Source organism: Oncorhynchus nerka, linkage group LG15, assembly GCF_034236695.1.
Source record: "Oncorhynchus nerka isolate Pitt River linkage group LG15, Oner_Uvic_2.0, whole genome shotgun sequence".
Lineage (NCBI taxonomy): Eukaryota > Metazoa > Chordata > Actinopteri > Salmoniformes > Salmonidae > Oncorhynchus > Oncorhynchus nerka.
In genome coordinates, this window is record NC_088410.1 from 1,284,561 (window position 1) to 1,293,594 (window position 9,034).

Here is a 9,034-nt window from a genome sequence, read left to right on the forward strand (position 1 = left end):
CTGAACTAAAGACATCACCAGACTGTGTTAGCCTGCTGAACACCAAAGCCTGCTGAACAAAGACATCACCAGACTGTGTTAGCCTGCTGAACTAAAGACATCACCAGACTGTGTTAGCCTGCTGAACTAAAGACATCACCAGACTGTGTTAGCCTGCTGAACTAAAGGCATCACCAGACTGTGTTAGCCTGCTGAACATCAAAGACATCACCAGACTGTGTTAGCCTGCTGAACTAAAGACATCACCAGACTGTGTTAGCCTGCTGAACTAAAGACATCACCAGACTGTGTTAGCCTGCTGAACTAAAGACATCACCAGACTGTGTTAGCCTGCTGAACTAAAGACATCACCAGACTGTGTTAGCCTGCTGAACTAAAGACATCACCAGACTGTGTTAGCCTGCTGAACTAGACATCACCAGACTGTGTTAGCCTGCTGAACTAAAGACATCACCAGACTGTGTTAGCCTGCTGAACTAAAGACATCACCAGACTGTGTTAGCCTGCTGAACTAAAGACATCACCAGACTGTGTTAGCCTGCTGAACTAAAGACATCACCAGACTGTGTTAGCCTGCTGAACTAAAGACATCACCAGACTGTGTTAGCCTGCTGAACTAAAGACATCACCAGACTGTGTTAGCCTGCTGAACTAAAGACATCACCAGACTGTGTTAGCCTGCTGAACTAAAGACATCACCAGACTGTGTTAGCCTGCTGAACTAAAGACATCACCAGACTGTGTTAGCCTGCTGAACTAAAGACATCACCAGACTGTGTTAGCCTGCTGAACTAAAGACATCACCAGACTGTGTTAGCCTGCTGAACTAAAGACATCACCAGACTGTGTTAGCCTAGCTGAACTAAAGCTGAACTAAAGACATCACCAGACTGTGTTAGCCTGCTGAACTAAAGACATCACCAGACTGTGTTAGCCTGCTGAACTAAACTGACATCACCAGACTGTGTTAGCCTGCTGAACTAAAGACATCACCAGACTGTGTTAGCCTGCTGAACTAAAGACATCACCAGACTGTGTTAGCCTGCTGAACTAAAGACATCACCAGACTGTGTTAGCCTGCTGAACTAAAGACATCACCAGACTGTGTTAGCCTGCTGAACTAAAGACATCACCAGACTGTGTTAGCCTGCTGAACTAAAGACATCACCAGACTGTGTTAGCCTGCTGAACTAAAGACATCACCAGACTGTGTTAGCCTGCTGAACTAAAGACATCACCAGACTGTGTTAGCCTGCTGAACTAAAGACATCACCAGACTGTGTTAGCCTGCTGAACTAAAGACATCACCAGACTGTGTTAGCCTGCTGAACTAAAGACATCACCAGACTGTGTTAGCCTGCTGAACTAAAGACATCACCAGACTGTGTTAGCCTGCTGAACTAAAGACATCACCAGACTGTGTTAGCCTGCTGAACTAAAGACATCACCAGACTGTGTTAGCCTGCTGAACTAAAGACATCACCAGACTGTGTTAGCCTGCTGAACTAAAGACATCACCAGACTGTGTTAACCTGCTGAACTAAAGACATCACCAGACTGTGTTAGCCTGCTGAACTAAAGACATCACCAGACTGTGTTAGCCTGCTGAACTAAAGACATCACCAGACTGTGTTAGCCTGCTGAAGACATCACCAGACTGTGTTAACCTGCTGAACTAAAGACATCACCAGACTGTGTTAGCCTGCTGAACTAAAGACATCACCAGACTGTGTTAGCCTGCTGAACTAAAGACATCACCAGACTGTGTTAGCCTGTTGAAGACATCACCAGACTGTGTTAGCCTGCTGAACTAAAGACATCACCAGACTGTGTTAGCCTGCTGAACTAAAGACATCACCAGACTGTGTTAGCCTGCTGAACTAAAGACATCACCAGACTGTGTTAGCCTGCTGAACTAAAGACATCACCAGACTGTGTTAGCCTGCTGAACTAAAGACATCACCAGACTGTGTTAGCCTGCTGAACTAAAGACATCACCAGACTGTGTTAGCCTGCTGAACTAAAGACATCACCAGACTGTGTTAGCCTGCTGAAGACATCACCAGACTGTGTTAGCCTGCTGAACTAAAGACATCACCAGACTGTGTTAGCCTGCTGAACTAAAGACATCACCAGACTGTGTTAGCCTGCTGAACTAAAGACATCACCAGACTGTGTTAGCCTGCTGAACTAAAGACATCACCAGACTGTGTTAGCCTGCTGAACTAAAGACATCACCAGACTGTGTTAGCCTGCTGAACTAAAGGCATCACCAGACTGTGTTAGCCTGCTGAACTAAAGACATCACCAGACTGTGTTAGCCTGCTGAACTAAAGACATCACCAGACTGTGTTAGCCTGCTGAACTAAAGACATCACCAGACTGTGTTAGCCTGCTGAACTAAAGACATCACCAGACTGTGTTAGCCTGCTGAACTAAAGACATCACCAGACTGTGTTAGCCTGCTGAACTAAAGACATCACCAGACTGTGTTAGCCTGCTGAACTAAAGACATCACCAGACTGTGTTAGCCTGCTGAACTAAAGACATCACCAGACTGTTTCAGGTCCATAGATTTTCAAGCCTATTTAAGTCAAAACTGTAACTAGGCCTCTCCTATATATAGGACAGACATTTATGAATGTACACTACATTACCTAAAGTAACCATATACCTATATATATAAACCGTATTCCCAGTGATCATTTGTTTTGCGATTTGTACATTACCAAAATGTTGCGGAACCCCCCTGCTCGTCTCATTACCAAAATGTTGTGGAACCCCCCTGCTCGTCTCATTACCAAAATGTTGTGGAACCCCCCTGCTCGTCTCATTACCAAAATGTTGTGGAACCCCCCTGCTCGTCTCATTACCAAAATGTTGTGGAACCCCCCTGCTCGTCTCATTACCAAAATGTTGTGGAACCCCCCTGCTCGTCTCATTACCAAAATGTTGTGGAACCCCCTGCTCGTCTCATTACCAAAATGTTGTGGAACCCCCTGCTCGTCTCATTACCAAAATGTTGTGGAACCCCCTGCTCTCATTACCAAAATGTTGTGAACCCCCTGCTCGTCTCATTACCAAAATGTTGTGGAACCCCCTGCTCGTCTCATTACCAAAATGTTGTGGAACCCCCTGCTCGTCTCATTACCAAAATGTTGTGGAACCCCCTGCTCGTCTCATTACCAAAATGTTGTGGAACCCCCTGCTCGTCTCATTACCAAAATGTTGTGGAACCCCCTGCTCGTCTCATTACCAAAATGTTGTGGAACCCCCTGCTCGTCTCATTACCAAAATGTTGGAACCCCTGCTCGTCTCATTACCAAAATGAACCCCCTGCTCGTCTCATTACCAAAATGTTGTGGAACCCCCTGCTCGTCTCATTACCAAAATGTTGTGGAACCCCCTGCTCGTCTAACATCTCATTACCAAAATGTTGTGGAACCCCCTGCTCGTCTCATTACCAAAATGTTGTGGAACCCCCTGCTCGTCTCATTACCAAAATGTTGTGGAACCCCCTGCTCGTCTCATTACCAAAATGTTGTGGAACCCCCTGCTCGTCTCATTACCAAAATGTTGTGGAACCCCCTGCTCGTCTAACATCTCATTACCCGTCTCATTACCAAAATGTTGTGGAACCCCCTGCTCGTCTCATTACCAAAATGTTGTGGAACCCCCTGCTCGTCTCATTACCAAAATGTTGTGGAACCCCCTGCTCGTCTCATTACCAAAATGTTGTGGAACCCCCTGCTCGTCTCATTACCAAAATGTTGTGGAACCCCCTGCTCGTCTCATTACCAAAATGTTGTGGAACCCCCTGCTCGTCTCATTACCCCCATTAAAAATGTTGTGGAACCCCCCTGCTCGTCTCATTACCAAAATGTTGTGGAACCCCCCTGCTCGTCTCATTACCAAAATGTTGTGGAACCCCCCCTGCTCGTCTCATTACCAAAATGTTGTGGAACTCCCCTGCTCGTCGAACATCTCATTACCAAAATGTTTGGAAACTCGGTAGTGAGTGTTGTCAACCGAGGACAGACAATTTCTACGAGTTACGCTCTCCAACGCACGGAGGCTCCCGTTCTGTGAGCTTGTGTGGCCTACCACTTTGCTGCTGAGCCGTTGTTGCTCCGAGGCGTTTCCGGATCATACAGGGACATATTGAAAGGAGAATCGAAGGCCCCAGGAACCAGACCATACAGGGATATATTGAAAGGAGAATCGAAGGCCCCAGGAACCAGACCAAACAGGGATATATTGAAAGGAGAATCGAAGGGCCCAGGAACCAGACCAAACAGGGATATATTGAAAGGAGAATCGAAGGCCCCAGGAACCAGACCATACAGGGATATATTGAAAGGAGAATCGAAGGCCCCAGGAACCAGACCAAACAGGGATATATTGAAAGGAGAATCGAAGGCCCCAGGAACCAGACCAAACAGGGATATATTGAAAGGAGAATCGAAGGCCCCAGGAACCAGACCATACAGGGATATATTGAAAGGAGAATCGAAGGCCCCAGGAACCAGACCAAACAGGGATATATTGAAAGGAGAATCGAAGGCCCCAGGAACCAGACCAAACAGGGATATATTGAAAGGAGAATCGAAGGCCCCAGACCATACAGGGATATATTGAAAGGAGAATCGAAGGCCCCAGGAACCAGACCAAACAGGGATATATTGAAAGGAGAATCGAAGGCCCCAGGAACCAGACCAAACAGGGATATATTGAAAGGAGAATCGAAGGCCCCAGACCATACAGGGATATATTGAAAGGAGAATCGAAGGCCCCAGGAACCAGACCAAACAGGGATATATTGAAAGGAGAATCGAAGGCCCCAGACCATACAGGGATATATTGAAAGGAGAATCGAAGGCCCCAGGAACCAGACCATACAGGGATATATTGAAAGGAGAATCGAAGGGCCCAGGAACCAGACCAAACAGGGATATATTGAAAGGAGAATCGAAGGCCCCAGGAACCAGACCATACAGGGATATATTGAAAGGAGAATCGAAGGCCCCAGGAACCAGACCATACAGGGATATATTGAAAGGAGAATCGAAGGCCCCAGGAACCAGACCAAACAGGGATATATTGAAAGGAGAATCGAAGGCCCCAGGAACCAGACCAAACAGGGATATATTGAAAGGAGAATCGAAGGCCCCAGGAACCAGACCAAACAGGGATATATTGAAAGGAGAATCGAAGGCCCCAGACCATACAGGGATATATTGAAAGGAGAATCGAAGGCCCCAGGAACCAGACCAAACAGGGATATATTGAAAGGAGAATCGAAGGCCCCAGACCATACAGGGATATATTGAAAGGAGAATCGAAGGCCCCAGGAACCAGACCATACAGGGATATATTGAAAGGAGAATCGAAGGCCCCAGGAACCAGACCATACAGGGATATATTGAAACCATACAGGGAGAATCGAATCGGCCCCAGGAACCAGACCAAACAGGGATATATTGAAAGGAGAATCGAAGGCCCCAGGAACCAGACCATACAGGGACATATTGAAAGGAGAATCGCCCCAGGAACCAAAACAGGGATATATTGAAAGGAGAATCCCAGGAACCAGACCAAACAGGGATATATTGAAAGGAGAATCGAAGGCCCCAGGAACCAGACCATACAGGGATATATTGAAAGGAGAATCGAAGGCCCCAGGAACCAGACCAAACAGGGATATATTGAAAGGAGAATCGAAGGCCCCAGGAACCAGACCATACAGGGATATATTGAAAGGAGAATCGAAGGCCCCAGGGAACCAGACCATACAGGGACATATTGAAAGGAGAATCGAAGGCCCCAGGAACCAGACCAAACAGGGATATATTGAAAGGAGAATCGAAGGCCCCAGGAACCAGACCATACAGGGATATATTGAAAGGAGAATCGAAGGCCCCAGACCATACAGGGATATATTGAAAGGAGAATCGAAGGCCCCAGATCGTACAGGGATGTATTGAAAGGAGAATCGAAGGCCCCAGGAACCAGACCATACAGGGATATATTGAAAGGAGTATCGAAGGCCCCAGGAACCAGACCAAACATGTATGGTCACAGGTCTTACAATGTAAGAAATCAACGGGGGGGTGTTGGGGTGACGCTGTCAGCACCACCCTTTAAAATACACGACTCACTGCTTCAAGCCGCACATACCTTAAAGTACCTTCTAGAAGAGTTAGGGGAAACGTGCCGTTCAAATGGCTACGCAGTGAACTGGACACAACCCATGAACCCTCATTCTACGCTGGTCGTCGGGGGGAAATTAAACATTCACCCTAGTTACAGCACAGAGGTGTCTATGGTTACATTATAGACCAACCCTACCGCAACATTCAAACAAAGTAACATGTAAAGTAACAGTAACACACCCTGTTCAGTTGGACTCTTCACCATTCTAGGTTTACAGTAACACCCTGTTCAGTTGGATTCTCTTCACCATTCTAGGTTTACAGTAACACACCCTGTTCAGTTGGATTCTCTTCACCATTCTAGGTTTACAGTAACACACCCTGTTCAGTTGGATTCTCTTCACCATTCTAGGTTTACAGTAACACACCCTGTTCAGTTGGATTCTCTTCACCATTCTAGGTTTACAGTAACACACCCCATGTTCAGTTGGATTCTCTTCACCATTCTAGGTTTACAGTAACACACCCTGTTCAGTTGGATTCTCTTCACCATTCTAGGTTTACAGTAACACACCCTGTTCAGTTGGATTCTCTTCACCATTCTAGGTTTACAGTAACACACCCTGTTCAGTTGGATTCTCTTCACCATTCTAGGTTTACAGTAACACCCTGTTCAGTTGGATTCTCTTCACCATTCTAGGTTTACAGTAACACACCCTGTTCAGTTGGATTCTCTTCACCATTCTAGGTTTACAGTAACACACCCTGTTCAGTTGGATTCTCTTCACCATTCTAGGTTTACAGTAACACACCCTGTTCAGTTGGATTCTCTTCACCATTCTAGGTTTACAGTAACACACCCTGTTCAGTTGGATTCTCTTCACCATTCTAGGTTTACAGTAACACACCCTGTTCAGTTGGATTCTCTTCACCATTCTAGGTTTACAGTAATTCTAGGTTTACACACCCTGTTCAGTTGGATTCTCTTCACCATTCTAGGTTTACAGTAACACACCCTGTTCAGTTGGATTCTCTTCACCATTCTAGGTTTACAGTAACACACCCTGTTCAGTTGGATTCTCTTCACCATTCTAGGTTTACAGTAACACCCTGTTCAGTTGGATTCTCTTCACCATTCTAGGTTTACATTCTGTTCAGTTGTTTACCATTCTAGGTTTAAGTAACACACCCTGTTCAGTTGGATTCTCTTCACCATTCTAGGTTTACAGTAACACACCCCCTGTTCAGTTGGATTCTCTTTTACAGTAACACCCCTGTTCACCATTCTAGGTTTACAGTAACACACCCTGTTCAGTTGGATTCTCTTCACCATTCTAGGTTTACAGTAACACACCCTGTTCAGTTGGATTCTCTTTCTAGGTTTACACCATTCTAGGTTTACAGTAACACCCTGTTCAGTTGGATTCTCTTCACCATTCTAGGTTTACAGTAACACACCCTGTTCAGTTGGATTCTCTTCACCATTCTAGGTTTACAGTAACACACCCTGTTCAGTTGGATTCTCTTCACCATTCTAGGTTTACAGTAACACACCCTGTTCAGTTGGATTCTCTTCACCATTCTAGGTTTACAGTAACACACCCTGTTCAGTTGGATTCTCTTCACCATTCTAGGTTTACAGTAACACACCCTGTTCAGTTGGATTCTCTTCACCATTCTAGGTTTACAGTAACACACCCTGTTCAGTTGGATTCTCTTCACCATTCTAGGTTTACAGTAACACACCTGTTCAGTTGGATTCTCTTCACCATTCTAGGTTTACAGTAACACACCTGTTCAGTTGGATTCTCTTCACCATTCTAGGTTTACAGTAACACACCCTGTTCAGTTGGATTCTCTTCACCATTCTAGGTTTACAGTAACATTCTAGGTTTACCCTGTTCAGTTGGATTCTCTTCACCATTCTAGGTTTACAGTAACACACCCTGTTCAGTTGGATTCTCTTCACCATTCTAGGTTTACAGTAACACACCCTGTTCAGTTGGATTCTCTTCACCATTCTAGGTTTACAGTAACACCCTGTTCATTCTTCAGGTTTACAGTAACACACCCTGTTCAGTTGGATTCTCTTCACCATTCTAGGTTTACAGTAACACACCCTGTTCAGTTGGATTCTCTTCACCATTCTAGGTTTACAGTAACACACCCTGTTCAGTTGGATTCTCTTCACCATTCTAGGTTTACAGTAACACACCCTGTTCAGTTGGATTCTCTTCACCATTCTAGGTTTACAGTAACACACCCTGTTCAGTTGGATTCTCTTCACCATTCTAGGTTTACAGTAACACACCCTGTTCAGTTGGATTCTCTTCACCATTCTAGGTTTACAGTAACACCCTGTTCAGTTGGATTCTCTTCACCATTCTAGGTTTACAGTAACACACCCTGTTCAGTTGGATTCTCTTCACCATTCTAGGTTTACAGTAACACCCTGTTCACCTTCACCATGTTCAGTTGGATTCTCTTCACCATTCTAGGTTTACAGTAACACACCCTGTTCAGTTGGATTCTCTTCACCATTCTAGGTTTACAGTAACACACCCTGTTCAGTTGGATTCTCTTCACCATTCTAGGTTTACAGTAACACACCCTGTTCAGTTGGATTCTCTTCACCATTCTAGGTTTACAGTAACACACCCTGTTCAGTTGGATTCTCTTCACCATTCTAGGTTTACAGTAACATACCCTGTTCAGTTGGATTCTCTTCACCATTCTAGGTTCAGTAACACACCCTGATCAGTTGGATTCTCTTCACCATTCTAGGTTTACAGTAACACACCCTGTTCAGTTGGATTCTCTTCACCATTCTAGGTTTACAGTAACACACCCTGTTCAGTTGGATTCTCTTCACCATTCTAGGT